General features: G+C 40.9%; 1 long non-coding RNA gene across 1 annotated transcript; it reads left to right on the plus strand.

The window, feature by feature from the left end:
• Positions 1 to 258: 258 nt before the first annotated feature.
• Positions 259 to 22,158, plus strand: LOC123583681. Its single transcript, XR_006704985.1, has 4 exons — positions 259 to 592; positions 3,305 to 3,371; positions 6,252 to 6,450; positions 22,005 to 22,158. It is a non-coding gene; the product is annotated as an uncharacterized LOC123583681 (long non-coding RNA).
• Positions 22,159 to 25,109: the final 2,951 nt, after the last annotated feature.

The following is a 25,109-nucleotide window of genomic DNA, read 5'->3' on the forward strand; positions in this document are numbered from 1 at the left end:
CTAGGAGATTAACAGTAGCTGATAATAAAATAGAACAAAATTATGACAACAGGATGTAATAAAAGGTACGTACCTGTGGCCTCTTTCTCCCTCTCAGAATATCTGATTGCCCTGCATTCACCCTGCTTCTTGTGCTGATGTGAGCTCACGAAATGCCTGTGTGATGAGATACAGTGAGGCAAATGAGGTAGGCATTGTGATGTCGTGTTGGGCTACTACTGACCTTCAGAAGGTAGAGCATCTGCTTCTGGACTGTGGTTGACTGTGAGTAAATGAAACCATGGAGAACACAACTGTGGTTAAGGGATGGGAGCTACTGTAATCTCCTCTCTCTCCTTTCTTTGACTCTTTTCCTCTCTTAAAAACATGTCCCCAAAGCAGTTATAAAAGAGCAGAGGGAACTGGAAAAAAGAAGATGATTGTCGATCTTAGAGAGCTACTTCCTTTAGCTCTCTTCCACAAAATTATTGACCTTGTTTGCAAGAACTAGACAATAAGGACAACGTGGCAGCCCACACCTTCAGGAAGAGGGGCAACTTACAGAAACGACGTGCCCCTCAGGGCACACAGCATAAGGCCATGAGGCTGCTGGGTAAGGGATGCCTTTGAGATTCAATAGAACATTTACTTAGGAGGATGTAAACATGAAAGTTAGTCTTGCCACTGCTGGGCTCCTCACTGCCTTTGGAATAAGGCTATTCAAGATTTGGTTCTTACCTCTTTATTCTGATCCCTTCTATCTTGGACCCAAATGCTCTTCTTATAAGCCAGAGGAGACATGTGACATCCTTGAATGCACCATGATGGTTCTCTGTCTTTCTGTCTTTACTCCCAGTGTTCTTCTCTCTTAGGACCCCCTTCTCCTGGTTCTCTGCCTAGAACCTTTCTGTTCATTCTTAACAATTTAGCTCAGAAAGGTCTTCTCCCAATCCATCTTGACTTAGGCAGGCAGCCTCCACTGCATTTCCAAGTGCCAGCTACTTATTTCAATTAATTATATGGATGCATTTGTCTGTTTTATCTTCCTTACCACTTAGTGAATTTTTAGTGAGAAATGGGACTGTGGATTTCTCCTTTTATCTCCTGCACTAGTCCCATGGTTTTGCAAACTAGATGGACAATGGATACCTGCTTATTGAATAAGTGGATGACAATAAAATGGGGAAAGTATGTCAAGAAGAAAGAGGCCCCAATGAGATGCACTCTTGGTGTACAAATATTGCAGTCAAGAAAAAATAACAATATTGGTTTCCTACAAGATATCTTCATTTGCATGGGAAAAAATGATACACTAACTAACTAGGAATTATGGAAATAAACTTCTATCATTTTATTTTTTTAATTGCCAACTCTCAGACATTTAATAGTTCATAGTTTTGTTGTTGTTGTTGTTGTTGTTGTTGTTGAGTAACATCATTGCTTCCTTTAAGATAATTTCATTATCATTACTAAACAAGGGTCTTCTAAAAGGAATTAGAACTTAAACTCTACTTATGTACAAGTCAAATTTATTGTTTGAGCTGGACTTGGTCCTCTATCACTTTATGCTTTCCCACCAATGTCTTTCCAAAGCAATTTACTAGAGTTGCTCTTCTCTAACCTTGGATGAAATTAGAGGAAGAAATAAGTTTTCTGGTTAATTTCAAGTAATAAAAAATAGTATATTTTTTTCCGATATATTTAAAGGCAGTGCCTCTCTACATAGTATCAAGCTTTACATTACTCACCCCATTTCAAAAGTTTCTTACTCTTTAAAGCTTAGGCTTGACTTACACCAGAAAGCATGGAATGGGGAAGGAACTGTGGTCTGCTTCCCTCTTTTCCACTTCTTTTCCTCTCCAATCCCTAATTGCTGTTTGCGGTTCCCTCTCAGCAGGAAGAAATGAAGGGGAAGAATTAGGAAGAGAAAAATCTCTTATACCATTTAAAGTTTTAATTTGGCCCAAACATTTAAAATACGTGGCTAATTCCTTCCTTTATGCTGTATTTTATTGGGGGCTATTTGAAGTGCCTATCCAATATCCTCAGTCCTACTTTTTTCTTTTCTTTCTTTCTTTTTTTTTTTTTTTTAATCGAGGCCATAACTCAGCTTTCAGACACTAACAACTCAATCCTTCACCTTCTATTACCCTTCCCATAGTTGGGGACACCTTGCTCCTCGAGGCTGCCCTCTTGGGTGAACTCCTCAGGACCACTCTGTATACCCCCCTTCCACAGGATCCACACCTGGCCCAACTGCAAATGTTTTCGCTGTCTTATCTCATACAGGCTGTTTTTCCTCCATGTAACCCGTGCCTTCTCTATGCTGCTGGCAGAAGGGACTTCTCAAAGCAAGGGCCAAATGGCATTTGCTATGTCTCTCATCTTCCTGGAAATACACATTAAACTTTCTAAGTGGTCACTTGGCTTGAGTAACAGGAATACTCCTTATCTCATCTTCTGTGTTGGTATTGGCCAACAGGCAATGGCGTTCTGGTGATTAATTTCAAAGAAATCCTGTTGTCCTAAGTCACTGATGTTCACCCTTGGGTGCAAAAAGATGTTTCCTTATTCTCGGCTCTACCCTTTATAATTCTACCACTGAGATGATCTGACTGTAACGGATCAACCTTTGCTGGTGACCAGCGAGTGACATAGTTTGTGTTCTGAGTGGCGCTAACGTAAGATTTCAACGTGAGCGGGAGCTGACATCTTTGAAGGGCATTGTTCAGTTGGACAGAGCCTTCCATGCTAGTACTGGTCACTAATGTCACAAACAGGAAGATTTTTTATTGGTGCTAAAGAAGACTGGGTATCTGCTAATTGCTGCTACATAACAAACTCCCCTAAAAGTCATGGTTTAACCAAACAACTATTTATTTGGCTCGCAATTGCAGATTGGCAATTTGCACTGGGCTTCGCTGGGCAGTGTGTCTAGTCCATAGGGCTCGCTCATGCAGCTGTGACCAGCTACCAGTTTTGTTGTGGCATCTCAGTGGGAATGGCTCATTCCTGCTCCATGTGACACCGCATCCTCTGGCACTTTCGACTGGACTTCATGCGGTGACGACAAGAGTCCAAGAGAATGAGCAGAAAGAGAGCGGATGCATGCCACTCCCTGAGAGCCACGGTTCAAAACTGACACGTTGTCTCTTCCATTGCATTCTTTTGCCAAAGTGAGTCACAAAGGTGACCTGGGTTTTAGGGGGAAGAAACAGATGCCCCTTGGTGATAGAGTGTGGATACAGGAAGGGGAATAACCGCAGCTCATTTGTAAGCTGTCTGTTACGGATTGTCACAGATTGTCTACGATATCTCTCTCTAGCCTGTCTTGATATCTGTATACTCTTTTCGTATCAGATATGAAATCGACTGGCCAGAATTATGAATGGGTAAGTCATGTTTTTATATAGGAGATGTAAAACTCAGATTAGCTGAGGGCTCATTTGACAAAATAGGGAGATAAAAGCTCAAATGGGGGGTAAGATCTGACAATCTCTAAACGTTCCGTTGTAATGCTTTCTGTGAGTCCAGCTTTGAAACATTGGATCTTGAATATTGCTTTATGGTTATTATGTGGTTATTTCCATATCTCTCCCTCTAAAATGGAGCAATTTCCTTACAATTCTCAGATTATGGGAATTGGTTTTACTCGTCCTGAGAAAATGTTCAATGTATTGTAACTATCAAATATAAGATATCAACATATCTATGGGGTTTAGCAATTGAAATATGGCTATAACTTATCTTTTTTGCTGCTCTTTATAGCTTAGATTTTAAAAATCCCCAAAGATATGATTTTACATCCACATTCCTCTGACTGTTCTTTTGTTTGAGATTTCTGTTTTTTATTTTTATTTTTTGGTTTATTTATTTTTGAACCAAAGAGAGTATGTGTGTAAGGGAGGGGCAGAGTGGGGGTGGGGAGAAGGAGAATCCCAAGCAGGCTCCGTGATGTCAGCATAAAGCCTGATGTGGGGCTGGAACCCACAAACCGTGAGATCATGACCTGAGCCAAAATCAAGGGTCCGATCCTTAATTGACTGAGCCACCCAGGTGCCCTGAGAAGATTTGTTTATGCATTTTGCATGTACCAAATTGTCCTACAATAATCCATCACCAATAAACCACTTACTGGCAATATTTCTGTGCTGTAGTTATTGCATTATTAATTGATAAAAGATTATAAACATGATTTATGAATTATTTAAAAAGTATCTACTGGGAAGGAAGAAATCTGAATGCAGGTAATGCAAAAGTGTGTATGAGTTCCAGTTTGTACAGGTTACCATTTGGGGAACATCTGTTTGAAGTATACAATGGGTAGCTTGACCTTTTACCAGATAGAGGTAGCTGGCACATTCTCGGTATTATGAAAAAGTCCTTAGAATTCACATCATGGTAGAATATTGACAAGTAACGTAAGATTGGCAAGCACACTGCATATTACTTTTCCTATCAAATTAGTCAAGTGTTTTGTAAAATGTGAGGCTATGGACGAGAGATGCGTTATATTATCAGTGTGTTTGCTCTTTGAAGGATGGAAAAATAGATTATTATCCTCTGGAAATATAGGTAAAACCCTAAGAACACTGTTGATATTTTGTTTTTGTTGAGGGAATCACAAATAAAGGCACCCATCTTCTCTACCAGGATTCTGAACCAACTTAGAAGTAAGACAATGGATTCAACAGATAAGGGACAAGATATTTCTTATACTGCTCTCAGAGGCTAGGTTGAAGACATAGTTTATATGTCTAGGCAAATAGTCTTCTTAATGCTTGATGATAGTGAAGTCCAGAGTTATAGAGCCTTATCAAGCCAGTCACAGGCAAAAAGTCTTTCCCTGTAAGATGGGAGGTGAGGGCAAGAATTTATAGAAACCTAGGGCACTATCCTATCGAAGCTAACTCAAGTTCGGTGTATGGTCAAAGAGTGTGGGACATGCACGCTGAGCTGACTCTAGCAGACCTGCCTTGCAGTAAACTCTGCGTGGGTGAGATGGTCCTACAGCAGCTGGGAAACAGGAGAGCCGCATGGAGGAAATGTCAGACAATAATGTCTATACCTTGCAAAACTGAATCTAGTGTGAATGCCAGCAAAGCCAGCAGGAATAGCAGCTGAAGGCAGAGGCAGGGGACAGAGAAACTCTCTGAGAGGCTAAAAATTGTTATTCAGTCATTCGAACGTGAAATATATGGAACATACTGACATGATCAAATTGCCCTGTGTTTCATACTACATTAGATAATGATTTGTTTTATAGCCTTTCAACAAGTGGATGAGTGGCTTAGAGTGGAGAGAGAATAAATAAACAGTTCACATATATAAAAACAACAAATTTGAAATATGAATTAAACTTTGGGGTGCTACCATGTTAGGTTTGTGGAAAGAGTACTCCCTTAAAACCAGGAGGCTTGTGTTTAAAATTTAGTTTATCTACCAAATGGTTGTGTGGTCTTGGGCAATAGCTTTAATCATTATATCCCAAAACTTGCTCTTTTTTTTTTTAATTAGGGAGTTAGCCTAAATGATCTCTAAGGACTTTATCCTACCCTATAATCCCAGATATTATTTTTAACCTATCTTTAATAATAGCATATATCATATATCTATACATCATATATATCTCTCTCTATATCATATATCTATGTCTATATCTCTCTATATATCATATATCATTATATCTCCTTTACAGGGGTATAGTTAAATAGATGGCAATTTCTGAATAGGCAACCATCCCATATTTCTGCAAATTATTTCTTCTTGAGAAGACCTAATTAAAAATTGTCAAAAGGGGCTTGTCAAAATCTAAACCAAAAGAGCCTATTTTTATTCCTCATACAATGGTTTCTACTAAATCACTTATAAACTAACTTGTACACCTGTTCTTCTATCTCCAGAGTCCCACGCACATACACTTAGAAGAATTAAGGCATTGAAAAACATCCATTTAGGAAATAGTAAATAGAACAGATCAGACAGTTCCAACTATGGTTTTAAAGCTCATTTCCATGTTACTGACTTGTTTAGGTGCCTCTTGCTTAAAACAGCTAGTATTATGGATTATTTATTGTTTTGACTTTAAAAAACTGACCAAAACCGCAAACAGTGTCTGACCACTGAAACTTGACCATTGTCTTCATCTACAAGTATTACTTGGATCCTCAAATGTACTGAAAAATCTTAGTATCATCTGTTGCATGATACTGCTGGGATCTAGGCAGCTATCAAGAAATAATGCTTCCATATTCTTCTCTATTTTGATCCAGGTGACAGATACCTGAACATAGAAATCCTTAATAGTTCTTGGAACACAAAAATACCATTGATCAGCAGTAACTGGGAGACAGAACACCAAAGGTCTTTCCATATCAAATCCATGGAGAGAGTCTTGGCATGATTCAGCCAGGGAAGGGGGTGTTCCAACCATGTAAACATTTTTACTAGGATGGAAACTTTGGGTCTTTGGTGAGTGCATAAATTCATTCTGCCTTACCTAGGATATCAAAGAATGCATGATTCCATAATTCACGCCTGTAAAAATAAACAAGATTGCAAAACAAATATATTTTAAACAAGAGGTTTTCTAATCAGAAGTGTTCTACTCCATTCTACATTTGGAAAGATTTCAGAAACTCTGGCATTCATTCCTAAAGACCAAAGTTTATATTCCATATGTCTTATTCGACCTTGTGAAAAAGCACAATCATTATACAGTCAGAGGTGTGAGGCTCCATTTGGATTCTTTCCCAGATTACTTCATAATATAATATCGAGGTAAACTTTCTTTCTACACAAAGCATTACTTCTCACTTGTGTAAAATCGTGTGTCTCTTAACCTGTGGTTGCTTTGGGGAATGTGATAACTCAGGAAATGTGGTTGTGCCTCCTTTTGGTAGCCTCCCTAATTCCAATTTTGGAAGATTTGACTTCATCTTGGAGAAATGCAAGTAAACTTAGATATAGTTATGATTATTAGCACTAGAGAGGTCCACAAAATTCTCAGCATCGTATTACTCCGACAACAACAAACCCCTTTTGAGTCTGCATAGGCATGTTTATCTAAATGTATTAGCTAATTAGGTTGCATTATTTAGATAAGGGAACAATTAATTACAATTGCACATAAGGACATTTACTCTGTTCAAGATGTGTTGAACTATGAGTATAGATAAATTGATAAGATAAGAAATATTCTATTGAGGAGTACACAGATGAATCAAAAGGAAATACTTATATACGTATCTTTAATTCCAGGTGGCCAGGGATAGGGTACTTAGTTAAATAAAACTCTTCTTTACTATATCAGAGAAGCTGCCTGCATTTTTAAAAAATGTTTCTTTATGCTTATTTATCTTGAGAGAGAATGTGTGCCCAAGGGGTAAAGAGAGAGGGAGAGAGAGAATCCCAAGCAGTCTCTTCCCCATCAGTGCAGAGCCCCATGCAGGGCTTGAACTCATGAACCATGAGATTGTAACCTGAGCCGAAATCAAGAGTTGGCCACTTAACAGACTGATGTACCCAGGCACCCCAATCAGTGTGCACCTCCTTCAAGCTAGAATGCATTTTTGATGTTATATTTTACACCTCCCTCGTTTGCTTTGTCCCATACCTGAGAAAGCTGATATGAAAACCCAGGTGGTCCCTCCTTTGGTGCCCAAAGGAGATTCAAAGTACATAAGCCCCTGCCCACACATGAGGACCCTCCCCCCTGCCTGTCCCCCCTACCTGCAATGAGGCACACCCTCGTTTCTTTTCCTGATTATCTCCTGCAATTAATGAACCTGCTTAAGAGGACTGCCCTGCCTTTCCCAGAGACCTCATCTGTGGATGCTACAAACCTCCTCAGACCTCTTCATGCATGTGTCACATCACCATTCTCAATCTCCGAACTGAACTTTGGGTGGGGACCAACTGTAGCTTTGCAGGGGTGGAGACAAGATCCCCCTATGTTAGAACCAACTGAGATTTAGCCACAGGACTCAGATGTATGGAAACTCAAATATCAGCCTTTGACCTGCTAAAATGCTGAATGGAAGATGTGTTTAAATATGGGCAGAGGAAGGAGTTCCTTGTGCTCTACCCCATGTATCAGTCAGGATAGGCTGGCGGTCACACTGGGTAACAAACAGTCCTAAAACCCATGCCTGGCAATTAAACACTCCCATCTAGTTACAGGTAGACTTGAATAACCACAGACCACTGTCATGGAAGGATCCTCACGTAAGAGCAGAGAACAGACCAAAATAATGAAAAAGAAGCCAGATTGGGGAGGGAGGGCGGGGGTGAGTCTGGGAAAAAAGACTTCCCTCTTCTAAACTGATCAATCAGATAAGACTCCTGCTCCTCCCGGAAGGAGCATAAAACTGGCTGGAAAGAGACTTCCAGGATCACCAACACAGGTGTCAGGAAATCACAGCCCTCAGGCCACAGGAGCCTGCCCCCTGCTTTTGTGAATAAAGCTTTACTCAAGCACAGTCAACCTCATTGATTTACATATTGGTTATCATTGCTTTCATGTGACATGGTAGAGTTGAGTGGTTGAGGCAGAGAAACAATGGCCCGCAAGGCTAAAAATATTGACTCTTTGGTCTTTTATAGGAGAAGTCTTGTGACACCTGCTTTAGCAATTATCCAGCCACAAGGATGTTTAAGGATGAAAAATTTAAGTTAAACAATGAGTAATGTCACAAGGCAAAGGGAAAAAAAAGAAAGCAGAAAAATTATTTTTGGTCAGTATTATTTAGTACCTTTGTGAAGATCCGGTCAAGCCTCCCAGCCATATTTCTAGTACCTATTAATAGCAAAGGCAGGAAGGCCTGGGTTTTAATTCCATGTCTCCCATTTGTGGCCTTGGGCAAGTTCATCAGCCTCTCTTAGCATTAATGGATATAATAAATATGCAGGGCTGAGTACTGTGTCTGACCTGGTGGCCATTTAATGAGTGTTGCTTCTCTGTCATATGCCTCTGGGTATTTCAGAATCCATTATACAGCCTTCGGTGGAAGCTTCCAGGGATATGGAGACTACTTTTCAGCAAGACAACACTTGTTTTTCTAAGTTTATTTATTTATTTTCAGAGAGAGAGAGAAAGAGTGTGTGTGTAGGGGAGCCTGGGTGGCACAGTCGGTTAAGCGTCCGACTTCAGCCAGGTCACGATCTCGCGGTCCGTGAGTTCAAGCCCCGCGTCAGGCTCTGGGCTGATGGCTCAGAGCCTGGAGCCTGTTTCCGATTCTGTGTCTCCCTCTCTCTCTGCCCCTCCCCCATTCATGCTCTGTCTCTCTCTGTCCCAAAAATAAATAAACGTTGAAAAAAAAAAATTAAAACTCCTCCAAAATTAAAAAAAAAAAAAAAAAAAAAGAGTGTGTGTGTATGGGAGCACGAGTGGGAAAGGGCAGAGAGAGAGAGAGAGAATCTGGAGCCGACTGCACACATTCAACAAGGAGCCGGACGTGGGGCTGAAGCTCACAAACCATGAGATCATGACCTGAGCTGAAACTAAGCGTCGGGTACTTAACCGACTGAGGCACGCAGGTGTCCCAAGGCAACACTTTTTAAAAATCAGCTCTCTTTTCAAAAAAAAAAAAGGCACGAATTATTTTTCTAATTATATTTTTCTTCTTTAGTCAAATGTAGTCTTAATTTACCTTTCTTTCACCTGTTTCTGTGACTGTCCTCTGCACTTATCAAAGTGTCCCCAACTGTCATTAAAGTTCTGGCCCAGGTCTATGATAAAGTTGTCACTGATCATTAAGAGAAGAAGTTTAGGTATATTGTATAAAGTAAAATGGGCTCAAAATGTCTTCACAAGGACTATCTTTTATTCCAAGGGTATGTAATTCCTATCATTCTCACATTCAAGTAACTCTTAATTAGTAACACAATGCCAAAATGAAAATAGCTGTTAGTCTCTAGCTTTTAATTTATTTAAAAAAAAATTTTTTTCAACGTTTATTTATTTTTGGGACAGAGAGAGACAGAGCATGAACGGGTGAGGGGAAGAGAGAGAGGGAGACACAGAATCGGAAACAGGCTCCAGGCTCTGAGCCATCAGCCCAGAGCCTGACGCGGGGCTCGAACTCACGGACCGCGAGATCGTGACCTGGCTGAAGTCGGACGCTTAACCGACTGCGCCACCCAGGCGCCCCTCTAGCTTTTAATTTATAATACAATGGTTGTATATATGTATGCATGCATATATATATATATATATATATATATATATATATGAAATCAAGGCAAAAATTGACACGTGTAGCACTTTTCCAAGTCAATCATTTTGCCTCACGCCAATGATTCACAGGTTGTAACATTCAGAGCCCCTGAGATACACAGTGTAAGGAGACGTCCTTCCGCAAGTCTGACTTTCGAATTCAATGTGAAAACCATGTCATTAGGTCATTCCCCCTTTGTATTTCTCCAGGGAAAACACACCCCATTTTCTCATGAGCAGCTTTGGTATGGAGTTTTCAGTTCTACACCAACCCCACTTCCCATCCGGACTTAATCCCAGACCCACTTCAGCCTCCTGGATTCTCTCCCTTTGCCAGACGGTGTGATAGCCCTGATTCCTCCCCAGCGTCTGCACCTTCTCTCCTACTGGTGTTTGTTTCAGCTGCTTGCTGCTCTGCCCACCATACACTTCCCCCACTCATCCTCGCCAGTCTTCCTCAGCCTCCATTAATACCAGAAATGTCATTGTTCACGTTAGGACTAGTCACATACTCTTGTGCCAAAAATCGGGTGAGAAAATTCCATACCTGAGAAGTTTCTCCCTCTAATCAACCATTTTTTTTTTAACTTAAATTCAAGTTAGTTAACATACAATGTGGTCTTGGCTTCAGGAGTAGAACCCAGTAATTCATCACTTCCATATAGCACCCAGTGTTCATCCCAACAAGTGCCCTCCTTAATGCCCATCAACCATTTAGCCCACCCCCCTGCCTACCTCCCCTCCAGCAACCCTCAGTGTGTTCTGATTTAAGAGTCTCTTAGGGTTTGCTTCCCTCGCCGTTTTTAGTTTTATTTTTCCTTCTCTTCCCCTCTGTTCATCTGTTGTGTATCTCAAATTCCACAGATGAACGAAATACGATATTTTTCTTTCTTTGACTTACTTCACTTAGCATAATACACTCTAGTTCCAACCACATTGTTGCAAATGGCAAGATTTCATTCGTTTTCATTGCCGAGTTGTGTTCCATTGTATATATATAGCACATTTTCTTTGTCCATTCATCAGTCAATGGACATTTGGGCTCTTTCCATGATTTTGCTATTGTCGATACCACTGCTATAAACATTGGGGTACACGTGCCCCTTCAAGTCAGGATTTTTACATCCTTTGGATAAACAACTATTCCAATCAACCATTATACTAACGAGTAAAGCAAGACTTGTCAATTAACTACCAAGTGCAAACAGCTGGTGTAGTAGGACAAAGAAGTCCATTTCGATTTTGTGTTGAAGCCTGTGTTCTTTCCTTTGAATCACCCTTGGGCCCGGTGTCTACCTGGCAGGTCTGTGGAGCAGAGGCAAGTAGTTTAGAGGCAATATTTGAGCCCATCCTGAAGCTGAGCTTCTCTCTGACATCACATGGATCCTTCATTGTCAACTCAATCAGAGTCAGCGGGCGTTTTTTGTTCGCATGCAAGGAAGGCGGCTATACAGAGCTTCCCACTGCTTCCCTGGGGTGCAGACACCCTCTTCCAAGTGTCTCTGGTAGTCCGTAGAGCTGAAATCAACCATCCTTGTTTCCATAGGCTCTCAACCCTACACTCTTCATGCATGCTTTCCCCAGAGAGAGCCTCAGGTTCCGCAGAACGGACTTTTAGGCCACTTTGCCTATGTCAGCTCCATTCTGCTCTCTTATCAGTTTCGTAGGAGTCCCTAGAACCAGAATCTGCCATTCAGACTGCATTTGGTTTCCACTGAGGGCAGAGATTTATTTTTTTTAATTTTTATTTTTTTTTTAGGTTTGAGAAAGAGAGAGAGTAAGCTGGGGAGGGGCACAGAGAGAGGGAGACACAGAATCTGAAGCAGGCTCCAGGCTCTGAGCTGTCAGCACAGAGCCTGACATGGGGCTCGAACTCACGAACCGAGAGATCATGACCTGAGCTGAAGTCGGATGCTTAACTGACTGAGCCACCCAGACGCCCCAAGAGGGTAAAGATTTAAAATGAGCAAAGAAGAAATATGATTTCCCAGCTGAAGCAGAAATGTCCAGAGGAAGCATGAAGACAGCAAGAATTATCTCCAGTGAATGTGGTGTCCTTACAAATCCTTTCAAATTAAAAAAAAAAAAAAAAAAAGCAGATTAAAAAAAAAAACTACTCATACATATTGGAAAATTATTGTTAAAATTAAAAAGAAACAGGTATAATCAGGACTACATTTTTATACATTTTATATATTTATATCGCAGAGTACATATTATATAGTCCTATGTCATGTATGGTTTTGCATGCATTTGTACCTAGTTGCATCTGTCATTTTACAAATTATAACCGCGTTTCTCAGGTGGAGTCGGCACTCACCTGTATCGAAGGCACCCGGGAAGCCTGTTTGAAAATGCAGATTCCTTTTCAAATCCAGTGAATCAGAAATTTTAGGACTGTAGACCAGGAATCTGCACTTTGGACAAATTCCTCACTGCACTCAAGTTTAAGAACACATGATGTAAAAATATCCATTTATAAAAATGTATTTTGGAGGGTTTCCATCTAAGTGTTTCCATCTAAGTGCTTCCATGCGTCTTTCTCACAACTAAATCCTGTGTCTGTCACCTAACATGGCAGGAAAAGTTATCACATGACTGACAAGTCACTATAAACACCGTTTTAAGGCTGCATAATATAATATGTGGAGATACTCTAATTTAATCATTTTGAATATTTATTCAACAGCTAGATACTTCCAGGTTTTTGCTCTATAAATAATACTGGTATGAATCTCTCTGAGCATATAATTTTTCCCCCCACATCAAACTCTATCTATCAACTCTGGTGATTCTTAGTCTACCTACTGTATGTTAAAACTCTATTATTGCTCCATACTGGCCGGAGACAAACGTATTATTTTAATCTCTCATCTTTTTTTTTTTAATTTTTTATGTTTATTTTATTTTTGAGACAGAGAGAAACAGAGCATGAATGGGGGAGGGGCAGAGAGAGGGAGACACAGACTCCAAAGCAGGCTCTAGGCTGCGAGCTGTCAGCACAGAGCCCGACGTGTGGCTCGAACCCACCGACCGTGATATCGTGACCTGAGCGAAGTCAGACGCTTAACCGACTGAGCCCCCGGGTGTCCCTAACCTGTCATCTGTAAATGAATATGTAATGCTCAATATTACCAACATTGATATTTCTTATTTTATGAAGTGCGTATGAGCCATACCAAATACCAAACAGTAGTCACTGTTATTTTTCTTAATATTTGATCTAAAGAGCTATTTATTTATAAGAATAATAAATCTTTAATATAAGTATTTAAAATAAGTGATGCACACTTATTTCCTACTTTCTCTCTTTGAATTTCATTCATTACAGCTTTTGAAAAGCATATTTTCTTTAATTTTTTTGGACTTAGCTTTTCAGAATACTTCTCTGTTTGTTTCATTACATTTCACTTGTATTCAGATCCAAATATTTGCTAGATGTTACGTTGTCTAATCTCCCAGGCACTTTGTGTGTGATTTTTTCTTCTCTTTTGTAGAATTCTTTGGGACTTATTTTCAGTTACATTGGAGGGAGGTTATCAGTGGGTTGGTACTATTATGGTGTGGCCCTGTGAAGGGGGGATATAGCATCTGTCAACGTGAAGTACCCCGGCCAGACCTACCTCCCGGAACCAGTGCCCTAGCCTCAGGCAAACCCAAAGGCAAAATTGCTCGAGTGTTCAGGTGCACCGGGCATACACATGGGTAACTTAGAGGGTCACTGGGCACCCAAGGAGGAGAGATCTCAGATGGGTCTGGTCCAAGCTCAGGGCAGCCATCTTTAGAAGGTCACAGGGCACTGAGTAAATTTCAAGAAAGAAGACCCTTTAGATTGGGGCAGGGAGAAATGGTCAATGCCCTAAGATGGTTCCATTTCACAGTAGAACTACAGAGGTTGGGGATCATGTGCAAGACAGAGCATCGGTGAAGAGGTTGTTACCAGTATGCTTTTATCGAGTTTGTTTTAGAAGAGTGTACCCTCCTGAAACAGAGCCCCATGCTTCCCTAGGTCAAACTGCACCAAGTTGCAAATGTTTTATGACAATTTGGAAGAATGTTCTATCAAACAATGTGTATTTGCATACAAAGATAAGAAAGGAACATAGACATGACAGCATCTACGTTTGGGAGATGAGAATATATGTAATTACCTTTGTTCCTTGTTTTTCAAATAGTTTCATCAATTTGTGATATTGCTTCTAAAATTGAAAAAAAAACACAAAAATAAACAAAACATGTATATTAATAAAGACATGTTAGTGACATTACCTCTTGTAAAAGTGAATGATTCCCCCCCCCCCCCGCCCTAATAATTTAATGGTATGTGTAGCCAACTGTTCTGGAACTTCTAGTGTTTCTTTTCACCAATTTCCTTAGCTTCCTTCCCATTCTCTTCTGTGCCAGCAAGAGACAGCCTCTTCTTTTATGTAATAGCTGAAGCATTGTTTCTGGGAAAAGCTGATATAAGAGCTTTTTTCCACTTTAATTTTTCTTTCTTCTCCTTTTAATAGTTTCTTTCCCCACCATTCACGAAGGTTTCTAAGGTAATGTCTGCCACTGGATTTAAAAATGACCACACTTTGCCAGACTTTGGAAATGGGTCCCGTGCAGGATTTGTAATTAAGGGATGGCTGAGAGGCCCTCCTGAGAAGGAATGAAAGCAACTCTCAGCATGAAGCTGTGCAATTGGGGAGAATAAAGAATTGATGTTGCCAGGAGGGAAGTGGGTGAAAATAAGGATTCTCAAAATCCATTCTGTAAGCCCTCTGGACCCATCTGCTAGTTACAAGTTACTGGCCACTCAGACCTTCATCCTCAACTGTAAAATAGCATATGATTTTGCATTTAGTCTACCCCATGTGGCTATGGCAAGGCTCAAAGAAAATAAGCATTTAAAACAGAGCTGTGAGGGGCGCCTGGGTGGCGCAGTCGGTTAAGCGTCCGACTTCAGCCAGGTCACGATCTCGCGGTCCATGAGTTCAAGCCCTGCGTCGGGCTCTGGGCTGATGGCTCAGAGCCTGGAGCCTGTTTCCGATTCTGTGTCTCCCTCTCTCTCTGCCCCTCCCCCGTTCATGCTCTGTCTCTCTCTGTCCCAAAAATAAAATAAAATAAACGTTGGAAAAAAAAAATAAAAATAAATAAATAAATAAATAAATAAATAAATAAAACAGAGCTGTGATCTCCCAAGGACTTCAAAACATAGGTAGAAAAGTACCCCCAAAATGCTGGCCACCGTATTGACATGCATACAGGTTGAAAGTCGATGACTCCTGACTTCTATCTCTGCTCAGTTGACAGGAAATAATGAACAGGAACAGGACTTTGACCAGGAGAGAGATTTTTGGAACCAGTTCTGCGGGGGCAAATGAGCCAGCTGATGGCACTACTAGATCTAATTAATTATAGTGTTGATTTCTCTATCAACAAATACAAAATGACATCTTGCAGCCCAGGCTTATGTCCCTGAGCAACATGCCTGTTTTATAGTGTATAAACATCATAGAGTCCTTACTTAGTCTAAACCAAGCTGTGCCAAAATTAACCTTCAAAAAAACGCTCTCGTAACTATTGTTGGCTGAATTACAGCTACGTGAACAAAATCGTCTTTTAAAGAGAACTTGTGAGGGCAATTCTTAAAGTCCCAATTTTCTTTACATATAAAGAAAATGTCTAGTAATACCATTACTTGTCACATGTAGCCATGATTATCGAGTTTCAGTGAAGAAATCAAATACATTGTACTTCTGGTCAGTGTGTTTTGATTAACCGCTTGTTTGAATAATTAAATGACATCAATTGCTATCAGCCTCCGAGAGCTATTGTACAATGATCAGAGCTATTATTCCAGCTAATTCTTTTTATATGCAATTTTTAAAAAAGAAAATGCATCTAGACACATAATTTGAAAATTAAATGGTCAGATGGTCCCAGCACACTTCTGCAGTGCTAACACGGTCTTATGAAACCTGTGTGCCAAAAGCATTCATGTAACATTTTTTAGAAACTTTCCTTACATTGGACATTGTGATCTGCTCTGGGATAGTTTATTTTTATGTTTCATTTTCTATTTTATTTTTGAGAAAGAGAGAGAGAGAGCGAGAGAGAGCACATGAGCGAGGGAGACATAGACTCCAAAGCAGGCTCCAGGCTCCAAGCTAACAGAGTCTGACGCAGGGCTCGAACGCACGAACCATGAAATCGAGACCTGAGCCGAAGTTGGACGCTTAACGGACTGAGCCACCCAGGCGCCTCACGCTCTGGGATATTTGGTAGAGGCATGTTGTCTCATTACATCTCCAAATGGCACTATACATCTTGCATTCTGTTGCCATTGAACAGCCTTTATTGGACCCTGAGAATTTGTATATTTATCAGAAATAGAGATTTTTGGCCAGGGGAGGGTTTGTGTGGTCAGTTCCTTGAAACAGAGACTGTGGTTTGTTCATCTTTGCAATTCCTGCAGCAAACAGTCAAATCTTTTGCGCATGATAGGTGACCAGTGATTATTAGCTTAATTAAATTAACCGGGAGGGCTGGTAGGGCCCAAGTTTTATACAGTTTCTTTTACTTCCTTCTTTCTCTTTCCTTCTTTCCTTCTTTTCTTTTTTCTCTTTCTCTCTTTCTCTTTCTCTTCTTTTGTTTTCTTTTCTTTTTTCTTTTCTTTCGTTTTCTTTTCTTTTTTCTTTTCTTTTGTTTTCTTTTCTTTTTTCTTTTCCCTCCTCTCCTCTTCCCACACCCTCTCCTCCCTTCTCCTTTACTCTCCTCTCCTCTTCTTTTCTCTCTCTCTCTCTCTTTTTTTAAAGGAATGGTGTGCTTTCTTAGTCAAATGACAACTGCTTTTTGTCCTCTACCAAAAAGGATGCCTATAGAGAGATAAACCATCCAACTCTGAAAGGCAGGAAAGGTGGAGTGAAACCATGAGGCTGGAGATAAGGGAAAAGGAAGAACAAGGGGTATTTGTCCAGTGCCCTCCTATGGCGTAGGCTCTAAATGGTGCTGGGCTTAGTTAGCACTGTGCCTCCGTCCTTGGCTGACACACCCTTGTTTGGTCACCCTGCCCCGCACTTTGGACACTTTTTGTTTATTTAGCCACATTTAGAAGCTCCTATTTTGTACCGGCCTCCATGTCACGTGTTTTTTTGTGACCTGGCCCTTAATGATTTCTCCACCTGCAGTCTATGTTGGCCCCTGGTAAGTTCATTAGCTGCCCAGGTATTCACCACTCTCTCCACATCGTTGCCCTCGTTGCCTCTTCTTGGAACATAAATGAGCAGTAATCTGCAGGACGGTTGTTTGCACGTCTTTAGATTTCAGCTCAGGTGTAATTTCACGCAGTAGAGGTCTTCCGTTTCTATTGTAAATAGTAAATACTTCCCTGTTACTCTATGTCAGTCACTGGTTTAACCACTTTGGAAAAACTCACCACGCACAGATATGTCTCTTCTGCCTCACTTTAATTGTTCTTGACTGGTATTCATTTGCACCACGTCCTCTCCTTAAAATGTAAGCACCATGAGGCCAGGGGGAATAAGAAACTTGGCAGAGGATGTATCTGAGGAATTGTCCCTGTCACAAAATGGAAGTCAATGCATATTTGACTGAGTGAATGCATGTAAGACATGTAAGTCCCAGTCCTTGCTATCAGAACCTCCTAATCCATTGCAGACGGACTTGCTAGAAAAGGAGACAATGAGCTAAGTGTCTGAGAGATGTAAACCAGAGATCCGTGGTTGCCCAGTGGGAAGGGGGGCCAGAAACCAGACCTGGGAAGTCAGAGGTAAAGGTGCAAAACTGACCTCAAAAGACTCAGCCTGACCTGAATTTCCAAGGAGCACAAGACTCAGGAATAATAACATAGCTCACAATTTAATGTTAGAAGTATTGTGACAGATTGGATTGTGTCCCACCTCCCCAAATTCCTAAGCCAAAGCCCTAACTAATCCCAAAGGCGATTCTATTTGGAATGAAGGCCTTTTGGTGTCATTTAGGGTTAAATGAGGTGACAAAGGTGTGGCCTTAATCTTCTAGAACTGGTGGCCTTATAAGAAAAGGAGCGCGCTCTCTCTCTCTCTCTCTCTCTCTCTCTGTTTCTCTGCTTGCTCAGAGGAAAGGCCATGTGAGGACGAGTGGCTGTTTGCAAGTCAGGAAGGAAAGTCTCACCAGAAACCAACCCCTCCAGACCTTGATCTGGGACTTCCAGCTTGCAGAACCGTGAGAAATAAATTTCTGTTGCTTAGCTGCCCTGCGGTGCTGTGATGTGGCTGCCTGAGCTGACTAGTACAACTATGAACAGGAGAGATTTCTTAATTAAAGTTTCTCCGGTAAAATTTCTTAATCCGTGCTGAGCGTGAATAAGCTTTTTTCTCCACTTCTTTTCACTTCCTCTCTTACTACACCTCGCTCTGGAGATTTAAATCATCTCTCCTACCTACCGTTAGACTATAACTTGACTCAAATATCATTTGGAAATGATGAGGTTATTTATAAATAAGTAGATAGTGATAAAGCTTTCCTGGGCTAAATACCAGCAGTCAGCAATTTATATACATATTAGCATTTTTAGTTAGAGGAGAAGAATATTCATTGATTGCTGCCTCTCTGTCTTCAGTTTGCTTCCTGCCTCTGGCAATATTAAACCTGTATCTTTAGGCCTGCTCTCATGAGAATTTATTTGAATTGTGTGGGCAGCTGGGTTCTGACTCTCTCCTTTGTTGCGCCTTTCTACACCTTTCTACACCTACCTGGCTACTTAACAGCACTGGGGCAGCTGGATGGCTCAGTCAGTTAAATGTCTGACTTTGGATTTCGACTCAGGTCATGATCTCACTATTCATGAGATCAAGCTCCACGCATTTGGGCACTGCACTGGCCGCGTGGAGCCTGCTTGAGATTCTTTCTCTCTCTCTCTCTCAGTCTCTCTCTGCCCCTCCCCTGCTCATGCTTGCTCCCTCTTTCTCTCAAAATAAATAAATAAAGTTAAAAAAAAAAAAGCATTTAGCATTAGTGTTGTTTGGCTTCTAACTCTAAATCACTGTGTGCTAACACCCAGAGGTCTGGGACAGTGCTGTGTTTCCCAAACGACAGTCGCAAAATCTGCATCTCAGTGACACAATCAGGAGGCAAAAGAGTAGGCTTCCTCTATATGGGCTTCAAAAACATAACCGATGAGGAATTTCCTAGTGTAATCCCTTTTATAGAGAAAGCCAAGAATTTACAACATCAAGTCATGTCTTCAAGTCAACTAAGGAGACGGTAACAGACGAAAGGGTAACTTTCCCTACTGTTTTTCTATCATTGCTTCAATGAGTATTTTTTTTATTTTTTTTTATTTTTAGGAGCTCGGCTTCTATAGGTAATTCGTTCCATAACCGGTGGAAAGAACACAGATTTTCAGGCAGAAGACGTCAATAACCAGTTCTACCTGCATGGGTTATTTAATCATGCTCGGTCTTATTTTCCATAGCTAGAAAGAGAAGATGCTTATCATACCTTCTGGAATGGATGAAGCAATGCATGAGATAATACATGTAGCAAGCACACAGAAAATACTCAAAAATGATCCTATAGCTGGAATGGTGTGACTTCTTAATATAGTATGGTATTGGGATGCTTAATTTTATGTGTCAGCCTGGCGGGGCCACACTGCCCAGACACGTGGTGAAACTTTCTTCTGAATGTTTCAGCGCGGATGTATTTGAATGAGATCGGCATTTTAATCAGTGCCCTTTGAGTAGAGCAGATTGCCCTCCAAAATGGCTATGGGCCTTGTCTAATCAGGTAAAGTCTTGAATAGAACTAAAGTCCCACCTGCCCCAAGGAAAAGGAATTCTACCCACAGACAGCCTGGGAATTTGAACTGCAGGTTTTGGATTTGCCAGCCTCTGTAATTATGTGAGCTCATTTCTTAAAAACATCTCTCTCTCTTAATGTATCTACACACCTCCTCCCAGTTCTATTTCACTGGAGAACACTGAGTAATACCTATAGGATTTTATTTATTTAAGCTCCGATGATATATGTATCAAATACTTAATGTGTACCATGCACAAGTCCAGGCAACAGAGATAGAATGACACATAAAATGGGCCTCATGGAACTTACACACTGGAATGGGATAGATGCAAATAACACAATGGGTAGGTTCATGTAGTAGCCAAGTGCTGAAAATTAAGAGAAACAGGGAGGGATGATAGCGAATGCTTAGGGATGAAATACCAAAACAGAACGTCCTTTATTTGTCCCTACATATTTGCTTATCTCTATGCTACCCTCTATTTGGAAGAAAGCTGACTCTGGGAGGTTACATCATAGGTGCCCTTGGCTTTCTTGACCATTTGGCCTCCTGTAGAGATTGGAGGAGGGAGGAAAGTCAAATCAGAATATTTGTCTCCTCTGCTCCCCCTCTGCAGGGTCACCTTGGGCTGGCTCTGTACGAAGGTTAATTTTCCTAGGACTCTACATTCCTCTTCTTCATTCTGGCTTCTGGTCACCACCACTACTAAGGGATCCTGATATATCTCTCCCTTGTGGTTCTCCTATACCTACATGGTCATAAATAGTCTCCTTGACAATAAATCGTCAAATTACCCTGCTCTGAGTGTGCCATCTGTTTTCTGTTGGTATCTGACTGATACAAAGCCATCACAGTCCCCGTGAAGGGTGATACTCAGCTGAGCCCAGCATACTGAGAAGTGGGCTCTGTGAACATTTTCAGAGCACTTCGAGTAGGAAGAACCGTGGAAACTTCCCTAGAGACAGGAACAGATATGATATGTGAAGAGCAGGAAGAGGGCCAATGTGGCTGGTGTGTTCAGTGATGGAGAGAGTGTGGGAAGAGGTCAGAAAAGGTAGATTGTGGCATATATATCAGCTGGAGTAAATGAGATTAAAGCCTTTGAAGTGTTTTAAGTAGAGGAGTAGGATGATATGAGGAGTTCTTTTTATGGTAGAAGACCTCTGCCATGGGCTGAATGGAAGGCTCCCAACATATATGTCCACCTTGATCCCGGACACCTGTGAATGTGAACTTATTTGGACAAAGAGCCTTTGTGGGTATAATGACACGAGGGACCTTAAGATGAGATTATCTTTGATGACTCATGTGGGCCCTGAATCCAATAACAAGTATCTTTAGAAGAGAAAGGGAGGGAGAGACATGAGATACACAGAAGAGAAGACAGGGAAGACGACGTGAACTTGGGAGCAGAAATCCGTATGACAGGCCAGGAGTCGCAGAAGCCAAGGATTGCCCAGAGCACCCAACGTTGGAAGAGGGAAGGAGGGAGGGATTCTTATTTATGCCTTCAAGTTTATCACATCTTCCCCAAACCTCGATTTCAGACTTTCAGATTTCAGACTCCAAAATGGGGAGGATACGGGAGTCTGAGTAACTCCGTCGGTTAAGCGTCCAACTTTGGCTCAGGTCACGATCTCATGGTTCATGAGTTTGAGCCCCACGTCGGGGTCTGTGCTGATAGCTCAGAGCCTGGAGCCTGCTTCAGATTCTGTGTCTTTCTCTCTCTCTCTCTCTCTCTGTCTGCTGTCCCCTGCTTGTGCTCAGTCTTTCTTTCTCAAAAATAAATAAACATTATTTTTTTTTAACTGGGAGGATAAATTCCTGGTATTTTAAGCAACACCATTTGTGGTGATATGTTTCAACAGCCCCAGGAAGCTAATACTAGAAACTCCATGTCACTCTCTCTGTACTGCTTGTTCTTTGGGTCGGTTTCCCTAGAGCTTCTGTGTTCAGTTCCCCAGAGCTTCTAGAACTCTAGCTAACAAGCTGTTGAACTTTGGTTTTATCTTGCAGAATCCCAGAAAACAAATGAACCAACGAATCAACCAGCTTGGTTATACTAGCCAGCAAAGTATAAAACAGCCACAAAGACAAACTCCTGAGTGTCATCGTTTTTCTTAGAAAGCTAATCTGACTATTTTAGAATGACTCATAAAAGGACAGTGGACTAAAAACATATATAAACGCCAAATTGTATAATGATGCGGTGAAATATATCTGTAAGATACAGAAAGATACTTTAAAGTTTTGATTAAATGCTATGTAAATATTGTCTGAAAAGTGTCTTTACAATCTGATCCATTTTAAGGAAAATTCAACTGGAAATTACAGATGATTCACGGTGGCTGTGCTGTGTCCAGGAAAGAGGTAAAACTCCAGCAAGAATCTGGTCAACAACACAAGACCAGTGAATTCATATGCATTTATAGTTTCAAGTTAAAATAACATGTATTTGCAAGCTATCTGTGTATCATTTCAGTCATTTCCTCACATTAACAAAAGATTTGGGGGGCACCTGGGTGGCTCAGCCAGTCGTTTAAGCGTCGGACTCTTGATTTGGGCTCAGGTCATGATCTCACAGTCGTTGAGTTCGAGCCCTCTGTTGGGTCCTGCACGGACAGTGCAGGGCTTCCTTGGGATTCTCTCTCTCTCCATCTCTTCTCTGCCTCATCCCCACTCTCACTCTCATGCTCTCTGTCTCAAAATAACTAAGTAAACATTTAAAAAAATAAAAGATTTTTGGGATGCCTGGGTGGTTCAGTCGGTTAAGTGTCCACTCGTGATTTTGTCCCAGGTCAGGATCTCATGGTTTGTGAGTTTGAGCCCCAGTTGGGCTCTGTGCTGACAGCGTGGAGCCTGATTGGGATTCTCTATCTCCCTCTCTATCTGCCTCTGTCTCTCTCTCTCTCTCTCTCCCTTTCTTTCAATAAATCAATAAGTAAATAAATAAATATTAGAAAAAATATTTTTCATAAATTGACAAATATTACTTCTTAAAGAAGTCTTTTCCTCCATCAGGTGCTGACAGAATATTGGGTTATGAACACTTAGGGATTTTTTTATCGTGAAATGCACCGCAATTTTTTTTTTTAATTTTTTTTTTTCAACATTTATTTATTTTTGGGACAGAGAGAGACAGAGCATGAACGGGGGAGGGGCAGAGAGAGAGGGAGACACAGAATCGGAAACAGGCTCCAGGCTCCGAGCCATCAGCCCAGAGCCCGACGCGGGGCTCGAACTCACGGACCGCGAGATCGTGACCTGGCTGAAGTCGGACGCTTAACCGACTGCGCCACCCAGGCGCCCCAGCACCGCAATTTTTTATTCTTGCCTCTTTTTTCCCCAAATTACCACCCTTAGTTTTCGTCAAGAGGAAAGACACCGATCTGCCTTAATGTTGGTAGAATCTGGCACCTACCATGTTGCCTGGTGCAAAGTAAGCCCCGGCAAGAGTTGTTGCTTTAAATTGATTTGGGTATTAGCCACCCGGTTTGTTAATTCAGTGATTACCCAGTTGTGACCCAGTTGGTTTCAGCAAAGGCTTCCTGATCTTTCTTCAGTCGATTTAAAAATGGCTCAAGTCAGAGCCAAGGTTAATGAACAAGAGGTGAGATCCGGTTAAGGAAATGCTGATTTTAATTAGGCAGTAAGGAACTCTAGAACAGGAGGGCAACACATCCTGCTTGTGAAAACTGAATGTCATGGTGACTTGAAGTCATCAAAATTTAACCGTGGATGCAAATAGGTATTTGCTCTTCCCCACTAAGTTCCAAGAGAGAAAGAGCTGCCCCTATTTATTTAATAAATAAATAGAAGTCTATTGAGTACTTACTGCTTGTCAGGTACCGGGAAAGTAAATGCCAAGGGTCATTTTATTTAATCATTTTAAAAAACCTTGAGCATGTTGAAGAAGTATGGACTATGGGCCTGGGAAAGTCAGCTGGGGATTTCACCCCCAATCACAGTGAAATGTACTGAGCTCAGAGCGTGTGCTGGTCACTGTCCTAAGCAATTGACTTGGATTTCCATTTCATTCCTCACAACCTCTCCACGAGGGAGAAAATTTCATTGTACCGTGTTCCATGAGAAAACATGGCCAACAGTAACAAATGATTACTTCTTAGATCTAATAAGTGACAGAGTCTTGACTTGAACCTGGCCAGGCTCCAGGGCTTGGGTTTGCATGTCTGGTCTTCCTCTGGGGTTTTCTTTTCGTCCTGTTCCTATGCAGTTTATACTTAGTTTCTCAGTTTCCTCAAATGGAAATTTGAACAAGAAGCAAGAATTTGCAAATTAAAGCACCTTGTGCCTCAGGCCAGTGAGTAAGTGGCAATATTCTGCCAAGTCCATTATACTGTGATGGTTCAATCTTTGCATTCCTGGGAGAATAGCCCCGTATTGGGAATGTAGTACGTGCTCAGTAAACACTTAGGAGAGCCAACTATTTAAAACTGTTCTGGTTTTCCAATCCAGGAATTTTTATGTCATTTACACTCATATGCATTCATATATTCTGAGGTTTGCTCAAAACTGCTTTGTAGTTTTACTGAATATATGCAAATTTATTAGAAAGACGAGACTTCAAAGTCAATCTTAAGCCACAGCTGACATTTATGTTGTCACAATATTTACCTTATCCTTTTAGGTTACAGTAGGTTTTTCATCCTTTCTGTTTTAAAAACAAAGCGCAATAACATGAAATCAAGATGTAGTCTCTGTCTAGTTGAAGGCAAGGCCCTACACCTCTAAGGCCTTCTATTTCTGGCCACTCAGCCTCATTTCCAAGCTGTATCACTAAATTTCAGAGTCCTAGACAAAAGATTAAGGACTAAAGGGAAAGCCTTAAAGATACAGAAGAACAGAGAGTATTTTTTAAAATGACAAATTGGATAATTTAGTAGAGAAAAACAAACCTTGAATACAAAGGCAAAGACTGAAATACCAGAGAAATAAAACACACACACACACACACACACTTTCAAAAGCACCTATAAAAATCAATGTACAAACCTATGAATTAATAATAACAAGAAATTTTTTATTCATGATCATTTTTAATAGCTAAATTATTCATAACTGTGTTTCCAATGTGGGACTTAGTGAGCTTAAGTAACATTC

This window comes from Leopardus geoffroyi, chromosome B1, assembly GCF_018350155.1.
Source record: "Leopardus geoffroyi isolate Oge1 chromosome B1, O.geoffroyi_Oge1_pat1.0, whole genome shotgun sequence".
Classification (NCBI taxonomy): Eukaryota; Metazoa; Chordata; class Mammalia; order Carnivora; family Felidae; genus Leopardus; species Leopardus geoffroyi.